Genomic DNA, 18,635 nt, shown 5'->3' with positions numbered 1-18,635 from the left:
GAAGTTTCTTGTCTAAATTTATAAAAAAGACTAGAAAACGGTTATTTCTGTTGTTTAAAAAGGATAAATGATAAATAGTAAAACAACAATGAAAAGGGAGGAGAACAATATAGTTTTAGAACTGTTGAAATACTCTTAGGTAAAAGTATGTCTTCAGTTATCCTAAAAAACAAAACCAACCAACCAAAACTGTTTATCCATAAAAAGGTCAGAACATCCTGATTATTAATTATATTAAAAAATCCATTAGTTATCTTTCATTCAATTATCTGAGCAGTTTCAATGTCCAACATGGCATTTAGATTTAGATAATGAACACAGCACTTTAATGCTATCCCTAATATCTAATTTTTTATTTTATTTTATTTTATTTTATTTTTTAGCATGTACTTAAATACCTAATATTCAAGGGCACTTAACCTTAAAATAAGCAGGACCTATGTATTATCAATGGCTCTTAAATCAGATATAGAAGACAGTGCTCCAAAGACTGATAGTAGTTACCTCCTCATTACCAGTTTGCAAACCAGAGCATATGGTGTGAGGAACCTGATCCAAAGTCTATTTTCATTGACTTGTACTAAACACCATAAAATTTAGATGAGGCCTTTATACTCAATTGTCTTCAGAAAACTCATAGAATATCCAAATTGGAAGAGACCCACAAGGATCATCGAGTCCAACTCCTGGGTCCCCAAAGGACCACTTCCCCCCCTCCCCACCCACACTCAAAACAAACAAACAAAAAACTTCTTGAACTCTGGCAGACTCAGTGCCATGACTACTACTTCCCTGGGGAGCCTGTTCCATGCCCGACCACCCTCTCAGTGAATAACCTTTTTTTGATATCCAGCCTAAATCTCCCTTGTCGCAGCTTCAAGCCATTCCCTCGGGGCCTATCGGTGATCACCAGAGAGAAGTGATCAGCACCTGCCTCTCCACTCTCCCTTGTGAGGAAGTTGTAGACTGTGACGAGGTCTCCCCTCAGTCTCCTCTTCTCCAGGCTGAACAAATTGATCAAGAACAGAGATGATAAAAGCACTAATATCCCTAATGCATTTTTTTCCTCGTTCCCAAGAACTGCTTACCAGTGACTAAGCAGTTCCCAAGAACTGCTTACCAGTTACCACACAATACTTTGGTTAACCCATATGCAGTAAGCTCTGTGATAATTACTATTCTGGATCACAATTCTTCATGTAAATCTGAAGTCATGCCCCCGAGATTTAATTGTTACTTTGAATAGTTAGAAAGATCTACTCTGGTGTAGACGAGTGCAAATCAGTGGGCTTTTCGTTGATTTAAATAGTTACGCATAGTGTATGTCTAACAAAAGTAGAATAAAAAATAACTGAGGTAATTCAATATGTGCAAGTAGCTACCAAAATACTTGTCAATGTTTTGGTCACAGAAAAAAATTAAAGGAAACATTAAATAAGGTAAGTATGTTAAAATATTTTTAAATTGCTATTCGACAGGGATTTCTCTCTTCAATCTGGGAGACTGGGACATACAGATTATTAGGCAAACACATGAATGGCATGTTTAAGCATAAAATGTATTGTAAATTCAGATAGCCAACAACACTGCCATGACCTAGTAAAATACTGTTTTATCATTTGAGAATACTATTTTCTCATTTAAGTATAAATCAATGTGATTTATTTATCATTACTCTGTTTTATATAGATTGCCACAATCCTTAACACATGAAGGTCTTCAAGGGACCTGCTCTGATACTACAATTAGTGAGGACACATTACAAAAAAACTTCAAAAGTGAGATTTATTTTTGGCAGCGTAATGGCGAATTGTGTTCATTATCTTATGTCTTAGCCTGATGAGAGTTATTTTATGCCAATAATATGCTAAAGTTAAGAAAGTCTATCCATGGGGATTTTCATGGTGTAACAGCAGAACTGCAGACTCCAGAAATAGGTGTCTTATCTCCTCTGCCAAATGTGAAAAATTAAGAGATTTGGTCAAATAATTTCATTTTCAACAGTAGTGAAATGATTCTACTTTTAGAAAAACAAAACAAAACAAAACAAAAACCAACAAACTCCATGTAAATTTTAAACGTCATCTTTCCTAGTTTGAATGTTTCAGTTTGTCTTGTACTTAGGCCACTAGTTATTGTACTATGAAGTACAATAAAGAGGGAAACTTATAGAAAGAAGAACCTTACCAGATATGTTATTGTCTATCATACATACCTACTACTAAACTAAATAAATGATATAATGAAAAACATGACAATATGATCTTAAGAATATGGCTGTAGAAAGAATTATTCTGAAACCTCCCATGGTAAAAAGGAATACAAACATGTGATGGCATACACAGGTATAAGGCAGTCCAGATTTATAGATGAGGATCTGTAGATTTATAATATTAATTTCAATTAATTGTGATTTTATATATTGAAGCAGGTATATGAAAACATTATGTAGTCAAATATAACTCTATGATTGTGCATACTTCATATCTTGCTATCCACTACATTTATTTTTTTATTTTAATTAAGCAATTAAGCAAAAAAAATTTAATTAAGCAATTATATTAAAAATATTGTAAAATATTATGCTTTAAAGAAAAAATTGTAACCTGTTGTGTGGTATTTTATGATAAATGGTGAAAAAACAATGACATGATCATTATAATTATATTATAATGGTCTTTTTGTGAACTTCATGAATCATGAGACTTATCTTACATCTTCATTTCCATTTCTTTGGAATTAAAGTATTCTCTGCCATCACTACCATGATGGAATGGTATTTTCTTTACTTATAGCACAGTCCTAAATTCTTCAACCATAAGACTGAGTGAAAACAGAACTAAGATGATGTTGAGGGACATATTACTTACCCTAAGGAGGCAATACCACTTCAAGACATTCAAAACAAAGTAACTCCATGTTTTGTTCATCTGTTTTACATATTCAAGTTTATTAAGCAGTTTTGTTTTTATGAACATGGGTATGAAGAGGATGGTTGGTGATAACTGAGGTCATAAAATCTTTTCCATTTCACTGCTATTTCCTTATAGTTTCGTGAAATGTAACAGTCACACTTAAAATTGCCCCTAAATGGTGTTTGACCAATGATATTAATTTTCTTAGGAGCATATTAAGATTATTTATGGTTATTCATTATTTGCTACATATCAACAATTACAAATACAGCAGCTTTGTTGTTCTGTTTGTAGTCTTAATTACTATGATGAGTTTTCTCTACAAATCAAACTCAAAGAAGCGTAGCCTTCATTCTTGTCTTTCCCATGTTCTAGTTCTTGCTGATAACAATTAAATAACTGATGCATAGCTACTTTTTTTTCCCCCCAAATACCAAATTGCAAATGTGACAAGAGCGTGTAACATTTTAATTTTTTCATCCTTTAGAAGCAATTTTTCTCACCAAGCATAAGGGCTTCTGACCATCTCTTTAAGTTCAAATAATATAGCTGTTTTCTGCAGTGTAACAACTTTTAAAATAAGTATTTAAGAGCTCCTTCAAAACAGTTCATAATCATCTTTCACTAAATGTCAACATTTTTGTTTGCTTTTTAAAATCTCATCATACAGAAAGTCATATTTAGATTCAGGTTTACCTTCACCAAGCCTTGTAAGAAAAAAAATGATTTTTATAATTTCATTTAAAACAGACAAAAAATAATTGTTGACTTTAAAGAAGACAGACTGATTGTATCTGGAGCTGGTTGTGTGTGGTCTAATTCTCCATGTTTGTTTCCAATTGTTTCCTAACAGGTTTCTTTCTAATAAACCATTTATTAACTAGAAAAAATTCTTGAAGACCCTTTTCCAAAAAAAGGGAGATATTTAAGGACAAGAAGTATCATAGATTCCTTTGTTTGAAGAAACCGATTACTGCTTTCACTTAACAGCTGGCTTCTTTGCTTCATTTACAGCCACCATCTAATACACAAACAAGTATAATGAAGAACAAATAATAACGCATTGATTGCATTTCACTTCCTAATTAATTTTCAGCTGATGATGGGCATTCCCATGAACATGTTTTCCACAAAGAACATACACAAATGTTGGAAGGCACAACATTTTGCTTGGAAGAGACCCTAGAAGATCAAGGAAGGCTGATAGTGTCTCCCTAGGTGTTGTGCAAAAGTGGAAAGCTAAATGAGGCTGCTTTATCTGCAAGTTGATGGGATCTATATTAGATTATATATTTTATTTTAGAGAGTTGTTGAATAAAATAAAAGGAATGAAGGTCAGCAGTACACTAAGAATAGAAATAAAATATGGTCAAACTGGTTCATTTTACCTATAATTCTTACCAACCTTTTCACTATTCTCAACTTTTCTTTGTTGAGTTGCTCAGTTCTTCTCTAATGCACAAACAATCATCTCTGTCATCTTCACTTTATGGCTGCTGACTAGTATATTGATGCAAAAGCCTAGGCCAGCTTCTTCCCCTGAGATAAAACTATTTTATAGCCCAGTATGCTGAAAATTTATTACAGGACTAAATTATTATTAACTCTTTATGTTAACACTTAATTTAGGAATACTGGAAATATACAGCAGAGTGTAGATTCCAGCATGTATTTTAATCCCCATGCCAAACATTTTAGGAGATTTTGTCTTGGCATCTTTCTTGTCTGAAAATGAACAGCACGGAGGAGGCGCAGCGGATTCCTGAATCTGAGGGTACCAAATGAAGGATTTGCATCAGGGAGGAAATGCATCATGAGGCAAATGAAATGAGAAGATTTTTTTTTTTTTTTGCTTGTTTGCTTTTAAACAGTTTTTGTCTGCAGAGTAATTCTGGAATATCAATTTGATGTCTCATAGCTCTGTTTAAAGACTGGCATTGTGTGTTTGAAGATGTCTGAATCTGTAGTCATTAATTTAAAGAAAGACTGAATTTCAAAAGATATAACTGGTGAAACTGAATTTAAGCTCTATTGCTAGTTATTCAGAACACAACCACAGTCAGATGTGTAATCAAAACTTCATTTCAGCATTGTAGTGACAAGATTTATGTTTTTTTTTAAATATGGTTTTTAAACATTTCTACAGGATTCTCATACTTTTTTTTTTTTACTTTTTTACTTTTTTTTTAAATCTTAAACATTTCCTGATTCATCTATTTTCCTCTTGTTCTGTTCCCATGTGGAAATCTCTCTGGTAGACACTGACTGGAAAAGCAATGTAAAAGAAAGAATAGACTTTTCAGAAGCACAGCTGTGAAAGGGGGTTGAAAAATCAAGGTTGCTTTTATTTGCCCTATGTCATTTGTGTTACAAAACTATTTACAGTAGTTATCAGGAAGAAATTGAAGAGATTGTAATATGAGGAAGTTCCATTTCTGAGCTACTAATGGTAAATAATTTTTTATTTCCATTCTTGTACCTAGTTAAATATTTGAACCACACAAATCCTCATTATTAGAATTAAATTTTCTATTACATGGATTACCTTTTTGTTCTTTATTTACGTAAATTAAAAATAAATCACTTGTTTAAAAATCATTAACAGCAAGGTTTCATTTACACAGTGTCTGGGGCAATGAAAATTCTGGCCAAAAATTAAATTTATACCGATTGTACCCACTTGTGCTGTTATCTGTATTGTCACTTCTACTTCTGTAACATCACCCAGTCTTAGAATAAGACAATACCAAAACAATAAGATGTTTTCTTGTCCTTATACTTTGAACTTCTAGAAGTGAAACATAGCTGTGTTGAGTATGAGATTCTTTGATAGTGCCTTGCATTTTAATAGAAAGGTAGATTTTTAACTCTAGGTAACTAAGTCCTAAAATATTTGACCTTAAATTAATATTGAACTGAGCAATTAGCAAACTGGCAGTAAAATGACTTCCTTATAAAAGGAAAGAAAAATAAAATAAAATAAAATAAAATAAAATAAATAAAATAAAATAAAATAAATAAAATAAAATAAATAAATAAAATATCCATAGGAAATGCAACACTGATATTCATAAAACTATGCAGTGCATAACAGCGTTGTTCTATAGTAGTATTCTTTTAAAAAGTAGAGTTGCACAGAGAACTAGAAGTAAAGGATATGGCTTAAATATTAAATATCAGAACACTTTGTACCTCGGTGATTAATACTTCCAAAATATTAACATCTACCTACTCTCAGTGACCATTGTTGCAGCTTCCCTCCAACCTCCCCCCCCCCAAAAAAAAAGAAAAAAGAAAAAGAAAAAAAAAAACTTGCCTTGTACAGCCAATAAAACATTGCATACACAAATCTCACTTGACCATTAGAGGAAGATCAAAACTCACATGGCAGATGTTAGTTATATCATTTCTTGTATCAATGGAAGGTTGTTGAAAGTGATGTTAATTAGAGCATTGTGAAACAAATCTAGAATAGAATGGAAAAGTGGCTGGTATAGATTTATCCTGAAGTCAATAAATCATTAGCGAATGATGTTAACAGTATTTGCAGTCATCATTTCTGGTTTGCATTATATGCTATTTGTCCTGATATTTCTACTTTTATGTAAACTTTAAAGCTTACATGCACTTCTTATGATATACAATGCTATTTTTTGTCAATAGTCATTATGATTCTGACTGTGAAAGCATTTCTTCTTAGATAGACTAACATAATGCACTAACATAATGTTTTATTAAATTATCTGGGACTTCTTACATTTAACTTCAAGTGAGAAAAAAAAATAAATCAAGATGTTAAGTATATCCTTATGTATCATGTGAAAAGTAGACAGACCAGTTGCATTTATGATGAAGAGCGCAATAAGGAAACCAATAATATTTTAATATCTTTTTTTGTGTGTGTGTGTCTATTGTGATTAGATAATATGGACATGTCATCAACCCTCCAGATTCAGAATGTAGTCACCAAGTAACTAGGAAAAGAACAGAGAGTAATGATCAACACCTACAAGCAGGTAGGCAGTGCAGTATGCATGCTTTTCACGAATACCCTCAAACACAAACTCAGAGCTTTGGGATTATTTGAAATGCTTGAAAAGAGAACTGCTGCAGAAGGATGCCATAATCCACAGTCACCTGAGCTGGATCATACGTTTAAGAAATGCGTGACCAAAGAGGTAATAATCCCTGTTTCCCAGGTGTCAAGGGCAAATCAATAAATAAATAAACAAATAATGCCATTAATCAATACAGGTAAAACAAATGAATGAAAAGGGCTAAATATTTTCTGTAGCTTACTAACAGTAATGTCTGTTTTTTTCTTTTTTATTTCTAACCCTCAAAAGGGAGATATAGCAAAAACTGGCAATCTACGCAATTTTAACATTAAAAATATTAATATATTTTTATACATGTATTTATTTGTAAATAGCAGTAGACTAATAATAATGGTACCTTGTTCTGAAAATTAAAAATTTAACTGGAGCTGTAATTCAGACTTCAGTTTAAGAATACTCTCTAGAGACTGCGGTGTTTATAGGTCATTCATTTAGTGGCCTTATTTGACCGCTGATTCTAATGCAAACAAAGCAGCACCATTCGTTACTAGCAGCACCTTTTGTTAGTCCAGCATTTAATTTTCCAACAGACATAAACTGGGTGATTTTTAGTCCAATGGAAGAAAATATCCACATGGCTTAAAACATTTCAAAAGCCATTGAGACTGCCTTATGTTATGCTAATCTTTAATGTGAAATGTGCTGTAGTCACATATTTTGTTTACATTAATATTAATATAAATGGGAAAACAGCATAGACAGTAACATATCATTTGTAGTTATGCTAATTTAATTTATTTAAAGATACTGGAGTTTAGGGAACTGAATTAGTGTGGATAGAAAATCAAATTACCTGAGAAGGAAAAACAAACAAACAAGCAAAAACAAAACAAAACAAAAAACATTCAGCATTTAAAATGTTAAGGAAAACAGACAGAATGCATTGGTTCATCTTATTATTTTTGGATAAGACACTATTTCAAAGGAAACATAAAAAATACCTCTACGGGCTAGTATGCTAAGGTAAGAAGATGTCTGCTCTTGATTTCTAATGCCTGAAGTCAGGTCAGGAATACCAGCTGTGATAAATTGTAAAGCAAGTATGTACAGTTTGACAATCCAAGCAAGGATTTGCTTTCTGGAGTGTTTTAAATCTTTTGTTCTTTAGTTCTGTCCCTCAAAATCTCAAAGATAGCTAAACAGAGCCCAAGATCAGGCATGGGGATTGTAGCAACGCTAGAGCTCATGCTTCATTTTGTGTGCAAGTTATTTTCATTCTAAATCTTGAGCTGCTGAATCTAAGCAGAAACTGTTGAACTCTGTAATCCTGATTAGGGAGGAGGAATATGAATGCAGTTTAGCAGTAACACTATATTACTAGTAAGTAAAACATGATTTCCCCTCAAAAATGTTTTTAATATCTAAAGATAGATTACAATAATTACAGTCTATTAGGTTTCTTTTATTATTTAAATGTTGCACTATGATAAAAGAATAGAGTCATTAACTGTAATTATGAAGACTTTAGATAAAGAAATTATTTGGAAGATATTATGTGTTTCTGAGAACAAAAACAGTAGTTTATCTGAGTATTTTCCATATAAAAAGAAACATTTGTGTTATTACTGTATTTAGTAATGCACTATCTTTTTATTACAAATATTATTTCTAATTCTGTTTTGTACTGTAATGGTACCACTTCCTTTTGAAAGGATTATATTAGTAAAGTCAGCTTCTAAATGGTTTAAATTAAGGTTTTCAAAATACATATACAATTGCACTTAAAAACAAATAGATCTCATCTTCTTGTGGGAGATCTATAGACCCAGATATGCTGTATTGCTTGCTTTGTTAGCCATGCTTGTGTACAAGCATTCAGCGAGTACATTATCTCAAATATAACAGGCTACAATTGATGGCTGTAATTGTTCTGGTACACTGGGGAGAGAGTACGTGGGCCCTGTGCAGGCATGTAATGTCCCACGCATCACTTCTGGGCAAATCACAGCCCCAAAGATCAGCTACTGGAAAAGAAGCTGAGAGAAAGCTCTGCCACAGAGTTCATAAATTCTCTTAGGCAATCAGAAAATAAGAAAGATTGAAAGAGCCTTTGAGGTGTATTCAGATGTACACAAGATTCTAAAGATCTTCCTAATTTTAACAGCAGGGTTTTGCTTCTGAACATTGGCATTATTTTTGAAAAAAACTCTGTAAGCTCCCTCATCATATATATACTTTTGAAAATTCACTCATGGATCTGTAGGAAAAGCAAAGTGGCTGCAATTAGTCACCTTTCATGACACACTGTTATTTTTAGAATGTTGGGTTTTTTAAAAAAATAATATCTTTAAGGTGTTTTAGAACTGTAATGCTTGGGCAAAACCCTGGACTTTTTAAGTCAGTGACAGGTAACATATTGTTCTCTTAATGGTACCAGAATTTGACTCAAGTTTGAGAAGATGCTCTAGACCTCTATATTTTGAATATAAATATATGATATATATATATATTTTTACTATAAAAATATATTTTTTTAAAAAGGATATTCAGTTTTCTACCTAAGAAACTAAGCAACTACTGGAAGACACAAATAAGTCATTCTGTTCTCTCCCCTATTGCTCTATCTTTAATGTTAAACCTATGTTCTCTGTAAAATAATTTTTAAAATGAATGCAGCTTCTGTTTGGTGTTCAGTTCATCCACTTATGTATTTATCATCCTTTTTTTGTGCAGTGCAAACAGAATATTTAAAGGCCATTTTTTAATGACAGAGTGCATATACAGTTCTGGTAAGTATTTATAACATTTTATATGTTGTTATTGTGGTTGGAAAACCTTAAAAAAATCATAATGAAAAGGCTACAAAGTTCTGGGACCTAAAATATATTCATGAAATATTGTTTCTTGTAGAGTCAGGTTGTCTTGTCTCTGCGCCTTATTCATTCTTTGTGTCATTCATTTAATCTTTTTACAGCTTGCTTTCTTGACTCTGTAATATATTGTATTAAACTTTATCCATGTTTTTTTGTCTTTTCATGTTAGACCACTTGTTTAATAATAAGATATAATTAGTATAAAATCAGCAAAGAGATGTACCAAAAACCTGTGAAATTAGACTTCATACAAAGTGACTATTTTCCCCCTGTTTTCAGCTGTAAGTTATACCACAATAAATAAATAAATAAATAAATGCTGTTTTTTTTGTGTGTTGTTTGTTTATTTGTTTTGTTTTGGTCTATGTTCTACCAGGTTTAACACAGCTACCACAATGTTCCCTGACGTGTTCCTACAAGACATCCACGTGCACAAGAACACTGAGGAGTGCACAGAGGATGCAACACTGTCTTCTTTAAACACATTGGGCTTAATTTTCAGTATATCTTATTGCTGGGTGAAAAGTGGAAAGATCCAGATCGTAAAGCAACTCCTATAGGAAAGTTATTTCTAGGGCCTCTTGCCACCTCCTAAACCAGAGCAGCTTGTAGCTCTGCACCTCCCCTCTGGCAGCATCCAGGGAGGGTCTGCGGCCTCAGTTCACACATCATCTCTGTTCCAGGTACAGCTAGCCCTGCTGCAGGGCTTCTCACTCTGCTCACCTTTCTGCACACCTAAGTCCCACCGGGTAACATTAAACCTCGTGCACAGGTGAATGTGGGGTTGTAGCCAATGCTGCTGCCACCATCCTCTGACAATTTCTGAAGTCATTTCAAGTTGGGCATTTCTCCAATGTGTGGTACAGCTTTTTGTGACTGATTTACCACATTAAAAGGTAAATTTTCCTTCTAGAAAAAAGGTTAGGATATTTGGGGGGGGGGGGGGGGGGGGGGATATGGGGGGGGGGGATATGGGGGGACAGAGTCAGCTGCTCAGAAACTAGAGATAGCTTTAAATATCTGAGAAGAAGACTACAGTAGACTGAGGAAAGCACTGAGCAGTACTAGGTACAAATACCTGTCTTCCATAGCTGACTTTAGTTTCCATTCAAAACAAATTGGATGCCTTAGGAACCTTTAGGTATTTACCTCCGGAGGGCTTCAGTGAACTTGTTTGAACATGAAAGAGATATAAAACTTTCCCTCGTGTGGTTTGGAGGAAATTCCTGGAGGCTGAGCTCAGTGTAAATCAGTAGTAAAGTTGGTTTGTTACTGGGGCTGGTGTAAGTAAGCAAAGCGTGTAGCCACTGATTTGGCTAGCAGACATAAGGTAAAATCCTTTTTGCTTCCCTAGATGAGCACTTCTGCTGCAATCAGCAGGAATTATGTGCTTATTATTACATTTAGATTTGTAGTACTTAAATCCATGCTTGTATGTGCATTTGGAAACGCCTTGCAGCAATGTAACATTTTGCCACCTTTATTTTATTTGCTGTTTTGCTTGTGTCACTTTGATTGCTTTCTTAAAGATCAGTCATTCTTAATCAACTGTATTTATATGATTATTTAAATGATACCTAGTTATGCAATTACTAAACGTGTTTAGTCATCATCTGCTTTGAGCATTGAATTACAATTTGGAAGTTGAACTTGTTTATCTTATGGATATTTAAACATCTTTCTCAGGTACATGTCCACCCTGTTTTAAGATTCTGCTAAGGCATGAAAAAAAGACAAAAATGAACACATTTTTTGAGGGAGTTATGATGCAAATACTACAACCATAGTAAACAAACTTACAGAATGAGGGCTGTGTCTCAGCGCTCAGATGTATATTGTACTTCTCACCTAGACACTATCATTCAATATCATGATGCAGGAACTCCTGCCAAATTGATTTTGTTTCAGAACTGCATACAAGTGCCCTTATAATGACTCAAAAATTAAAATCTAAATATTTTGATGAGGGTAGTTTCATTACATTAGGCACAGTTTAGCTTATCCTACTCAGTGGAAATGAGACTAGGGTAAGATAAGATGAACCCACTCTATTTCCACTGTTTATTACAGCCTTGAATCTGATAAAATACTTAGCATTGATCACTGGGGATGTTGAAAAGCACACAAAGGAATACAGGCAGTAGATGCTAAATGATTAGAATTTTTTCTGCAAATGTATTACATTTCAGAGGTTAAGTGGGTAAGGGAAAAATGCACTGAATATTCACCTTTGAGAGTAGATAGCAAATTTGGTTCTCAATGCAATCATGTCCAAAATTCATTCTGTTTTCACAGCTGCATGCCACTGCACACCATTTTAAAGTACATGTTTTGGCACTGGGGAGGAACAGAAGGTTAAAATGTGTGGAACAAAGAGATTCTCTCACTTTCTTGCCAGTATTGGAATTGAAAGAGGCCTCACAGAGGCTAGACTGCAAATTAAATTAAGCATCCTTTTAAAGGGGATCATAAGATGGAAGAATTTCCTTTCTATTCCTATTGCAGCTTCTTGGAGTACTCAATTAAATATTAAAGTACTTCTTGGAGTAATCAATTAAATATTGATTGAGAGAGGAAGGAAGTTGGGAGAGAGTGGACAGATGTGTAGCTCCATTCTTACTGCTTGCTGACCACAGCATCCAACCCAGAGGAAGAAAAGGATAGAAAAAATTTATTGGTGGAATAACACAACTACAGATGACTGTTTCCCAGAATCCGGAAGGAAATCGGTATGATTCATATCCAGAACTCTTCTTAGGGCTGCTTCTACAAGGGTGCAGGCCACATCCTTGAGCTTTATGACTGGGCTGAAAGTCTCAGTCTAGCCCTAAACCATTTTTGATACGTTGATAAGTAAATCTGACAGTAGAGAAGTCATTGCTTCTGAGTTGACTCTTGTTCTCTAGGAAGAGCTGTCAAAGTCTTACAGAGATTAGCATACAAATGTCTGATAAAAACGAGTTGTGTTTTTTTTTTCTGCTGTTCCAAAGTCCAGCTGACAAAACAATTGCTTCTTTTCAACTTTATTTCCAGCAATATTTTCTGAGTCAACTTGACCATTTCCCCTTTTGATATGAAAGTAATTCTGCAAAGGGAATTCACTGAACCAGAAAACATACATTTGGTCTCTCTGATTTCTAGTATTCACGACCAATTGAATGCTTATAGAAGGCAGTGAAAAATAATCCCATTTGATTCACTCCTCATTTTATGTTATTTACAATACAGACTATGCTGACTAGCACTTTCCTGTGCTGCATGGAAGTATTAGGTTTTGACTCACAAAGATAGCTATGGGAAAAAAGCTGTAAATATTACTGAAAATATGTGTCTTTGCTCCCCTTCTAAAGAATAAAGAATTTAGTTCACACCAGCAATGATACAAAGAATATTCTTCCAGCTCATATTTTATTTCATCAGAAACCAAGATCTTGAAAGAAAAATCTCTTGTGTAAACCACATCCCTCACAAGATGTTACATTTTTTTGCAAGTACCACTGCACAGAAAACTATTTGAAGTATTTGTTTTTCTATGCTTAAGCTAGTTTGTTCAGAATATTGACACTTTTAAACTTTTTTTCTGAGGCACATAGTATTTGTTCTCAAAGTAAATCTGATTTTCCTCTGTGTACAAAACTAATGTACAAGAAGTCAAATTCTGAGGCATCAATAAGGGCCAGGCATCAGTGGGAAGGGGAAATTAGCCCTTGATTCTAACTCTGTTCATCTTACATAGATTTCTCATTGAACTCAAAGAACGACTTCATACAGAGCAGAATATCTTTGAGAACTACAACTATGAACTGAGTCAGAGAAGAAAACCAAGATCTAAACATGACAGATATCTGAACAAATTAACTTCAGAATATTGGCTCAAAGATTCAAGAAAGTATGGAAATGTTTTCTAAGAACTCTCAAAAGAAACAGAACGCAAAATCACCCCTGCACTAACTTTTATATTATTGTAGCTAGCTTGCCTTAAGATAAGTTTTAGGATCAGGGCCTCTTTGTATTCATTCCAGAATAGAGTTTAAAAATTACAGTTTTATGTTCCCCTTTCCATTTCTGCTATGTTTCTTCTTTCCCAGCCATCCCAAGAAGGATGAGGAAACCCAACTGATGCTGAGATTTTGCAAAGAAAGCTTTATTATTATTATTATTATTATTATTATTATTATTATTATTATTATCATTATTTAATTAATATTATTGTATATTATATGTAATATAATATATATTATAATTATATTATATTTAATAATAATAATAATAATAATAATAATAATAATAATAATAATAATTTTATTTAAAATAGAAGTGTCCTGTGTTCAGCTAATATACAGAAGAAATAATAAGCGTAGCCCATGGTATCTTTTAAAAAAGTGATTTAACTCAAGAGATCTTTGCTGTAATTTTCTGATTTACAGTCAAAGCTGGAGAGATTGCAGTTGCAGAGAAGATCATGAAGTTTTCTGTTTGTTTGTTTGTCCTTAAATTCAGACATATTCTTCTGCATTTATTGGTACCTTTTCTGAGATTCATCATTCTGTATCTTTCCTTAGTGTGGGTAACTGTGTTTATCAATCTTGCTAGTTTTTAATGTTTTTCTAGAAATTGCAGAACTGAAAACTTTAACATCCCCTTAAGAAATCAGGATTTTGGAAAATATCTGTCAGGATTTGGCAGTAATGAACATGGTAAGCCACAAAGCAAAATGTTTAAGGAAAAATGAATTAGAGTCATGAGAACTTGTAAAACCTGCCCAGCAAGCCAACCTTTTAACTCATAAACTCAAGTAGGAACTTAAATAAAATTTCACAGTATTTATTGCTTTTTTTTCTTGAATTTTATTTTTTTCTTATGTAGTCTTAATACAGAAACACCAATGAGCCAATATTTTTTGTTTGTAACTAAAAATCATCTGCTCATGTCATCAGTGTACATCAGATGAAGATCTGTCAGTTAACTTAATGCATATAAATAGTTAATCCTAGGAAGTCTCATCACAAAGACAATTAGTAAGTTTATCTTTGGTGATTTTGATAAAACTTATGTACATTGTCTTGGGAAAAAAAAAAAAAAAGGTCCTCACAGATGATTCCTTTTTTGGTGCTCTACTTTCTACTTGCCATTTTTACACAAGACGAAGTGGAAAATAATTCTTGTGAAGCCCTTAATTTACTATGATTACCATTAAATTTCCAGAACTTGTCTTCTCACTACCAAGGATAGCCTCTTTGTCAACTGAAACTTGTTTCTCAGGAAGCCTAACGGTCAGGACTTTTTCTTTTATTGACCAGCACCATTAGAGTTACTTGAACCAAAAGCAGATGTAACCATTTTGTTCCCCACACCACTATGTGATGAGTACTTTTGAAAACCTTCCATTAGTTGTTTCTGCCCGTTACCTGGACGATACATACGGCACTCTCCTATTTTTTTTCTCATTGTTGTTCTCTTAGTCTAAATTAAAGGCAATTTTAGACTGAAAGTGTGTGTCTGCTTTTTGTGCAGGAAGAAACAAAAATCCAAGTACTCTTACACAATGTGCAAAGTGATTGCTTGGTCATACCAGCTTCTAATTCAGATGTAGTCAAAAAAAAAATATTGTTTACCAATAGCAAAACCACGTATATTGAAATAAACAAGCATGTTTAAAAAGCTTTCAGATCAGGAATATCTGAATGCTTTTTTCTTCCACAGAAAGTCATTTTCTCTGTGAGCATAATTTATGACTTTAATCAGAAGCATCAGACAAAATGTTATAGATAATGGAAGAAAGAATAAGTGGACAGGCCAATACATAAGAAGTGTTTTCAACATTTTTTATTTCTTTGTTTGTTTGTTTGTTTTGAGGATAAGTAATTGGATATTCACACAGGTAATGTAAAGAAACTGTGATGAGAATGTTGGAAAAAAAATATTGAAAATGTAAAATCTTAGATTAGTCCTGTTTCTCACAGAAAAAAATTATTTTATTTTATTTTATTTATTTTATTTTATCTTTTAATTACATTGACATCAGGCCCTGTATCAGCTGCATGACACTGGTGATGAAGAGCACCTTAAAACTGAAATGATTCTCTTTGGAATAAGTATGACAATTATAATGCCAAAATAAGCCAAAGGTAGAGCAATGCTCTTTACAGAGAGATGGAGCCTGTTCGCCTTCAATTATTTGTTGATTTCTGTCTCTCTTCACCTGCCCTCCATCCCCCCATCCCCCACCCCCAAGAATTACTACATATAAAGCTGTAACTGCTAACAGCTTGGTTATGAAAGCACAATAAATTATCTACAGCTGTGTAAATAACAGTAGTTGAACCAAAAAATTAAGGAGAAAATCAAGTTTGGGTCAAGCAGAAATGAACTTTTTTTGAATCTGGATTAATTTAAACAGAAGCCAAAAATATTTTAATGGCATTGATGGAAATACATTATTTCATTAAAAAAAATGATTTAAGCCTTTAAAACTATCTATTTAATTTTAACATTCATATATTTTTTCAAATTTAAACAGAATTGTGTAGGCATTGTCCTGTTAGCCAAAATAAATAAATACATACATACATTTAACTCCACTGTAAAAACAGTATTTTGTTTCATTCTTGTTTCTGACCGTTTTCATTCATGGTATAGTGAAAACATGTCTTTTGCACACAGAAAAAGCATATATTTTCCTATTGGTTCAGAAATAGGGATTTTGTCTTCGTATGGAATTATGTAATTCCAAACATCATCTGCCTCCTCTCAGAACACATTTCCCTTGACGGTTAGACATTGCCACTCTATTATCTATTACGTTGGCATTCCACTTTCTTTTGAATTGTATGATGTATGTAGTTGCTACAACTGTTTCCAAATATTCAGTTTTCTTGTTTAATGTGGTCTATAGAGGCAGAAACAATTATCCTAGTTCATGGATCCTGCTTGAAGTTGCATTGCAGGATCATCAGGTGTGGACTCATACTGTTGTTCAGCATAACTTATGAAAAGCATTCAGAAATTGTAGAAAATGACAGGACTAAAATGTAAATATCTAAGTAGTAATGATAGTTAAAAGAAAGGAAACCACATAGGAAAATATCCTTAAAGCTCCCTACAGTGCACCCTAGCCTGTTTTGTCTCAATGAACAGTGTGGCATACCACGCGGACTCAGTCATGTCTCCGATAGTCTAAATACTATACTGATGTTGACTGTGTTCAGCAATATGCAATTCTAAGAGATGTTGGAGTACCTAAATCTAGTATTAATAAACTCAGAATGATGACCAAAGAAAGAAAAGCTTTTGGGGGATGAAAGACTGTTTGACAGGCATCCTAAAGAGAGCCATAGAACACGAAAGTAGGCTTTTTAAGACGAGAGCTTAAAACCTAGTGTATAGACTCCACACAGATTTAGCAGCTTAAAATCTCATGCATCCAAGCACGAGACCTATTCATAGAAATTGAGTGAAGTTTCACTGCAGCAGGTATGAGGCTGGGTCTGTAACAAGAAAAGGAAATTTTATGTTGGCTGCGATGGAATCAGGATCCTGGCCCTTACCCCGTTAATTGAATCCCAAGAGGCTTCGATCCTCTCTGAAACTAGCATCTGTTTTTATTATTATTATTATTTATTAAAAAGAAATATGAAAGCATCATTTTACCCTCATGATAACTCAATTATTAATTACTTCAACAAATGTTTTATCTTATATGCAATCTTTCCAATTTCCTGTGGAAAGCACCCATTTGTGTTTTTTCTCATTTTTATTTTTTATAATTGCAAACTAGTACCTGATATCATAGAAGCATAAAATTTTTAAGAAAACAGAAGAGTTCTGAATGATTGAAACATCACCAAAATTTTGTTTAAATAACTTTTGCTAAATTTATACTAAGATTTATGCTTATTTATCCAAGCCCCAGCACATATGAAAAGGATAACGAGTCTGATTGCAATATTAAACTTAGGTGTTCCTTAAAGGCATTGAGAACGTCAGATAAATTTTGCAAATTTCACTTACTCTGCCATGGATTCATATAATTTCTACAATACACCATGTTTTATTTGCAACCTTGCACACAAGAGAGAAATGAACCTAATTTAGCAAGCACGTTTGATTCTCTCAAGTACTTGTGCCATAGTAGTTAAATCACAAAAGTATTTGCATTCTGCTGTATCAGTTTATGATAGCATATCAGACTTTGCCTTTAAAATTAATGAGCTAAGTATTTCGAAGAGATAACCTTCTAGAATTTTATCATAACATCTAATGACGTCTCTATGGCCTACATATGATCTCTTTGAATTAGCCAGTCTTTGTTCAATAAGATCAGCCTGATGAGAATGGACAATACATTTGAGGCAAAAGAATACACTGAGGGAAAGTTCCCTAAAACTGCTGACTATAAATATGAATAACTTTGAGTTTGTATCAGCCAATTGTCCATGTAAGTGAAATATTTTATAACAACTGGATAAAATTGTCATCTTCAGTAGAATAAGCATTTAATGACATTGAACAGAAGTATTTTCATTTTTAATAGCTTTGTTCTTTAAATAGTTTCTGAATATATATATTTAAATAAATTATTGTGAAAAATCTGAAAAATCTTCATCTTCTAAATACTTGCAATACAGTATCCACTTTCAGTCCTGGAAACACTTCTTTAATAATGATATTTCTTCACTACATTTTGAAGTAAAAGGCCAAAGTATTCATTTGGGTGTTTTTTTGGAGATAGACATTTTATTCTCTGCTGAAGTGGACATCAAAGTTTTATACTTTTAGTATCAACCTGC

This window comes from Cygnus olor, chromosome 8 (genome assembly GCF_009769625.2).
Source record: "Cygnus olor isolate bCygOlo1 chromosome 8, bCygOlo1.pri.v2, whole genome shotgun sequence".
Lineage (NCBI taxonomy): Eukaryota > Metazoa > Chordata > Aves > Anseriformes > Anatidae > Cygnus > Cygnus olor.
This window is presented reverse-complemented; position numbering follows the sequence as displayed.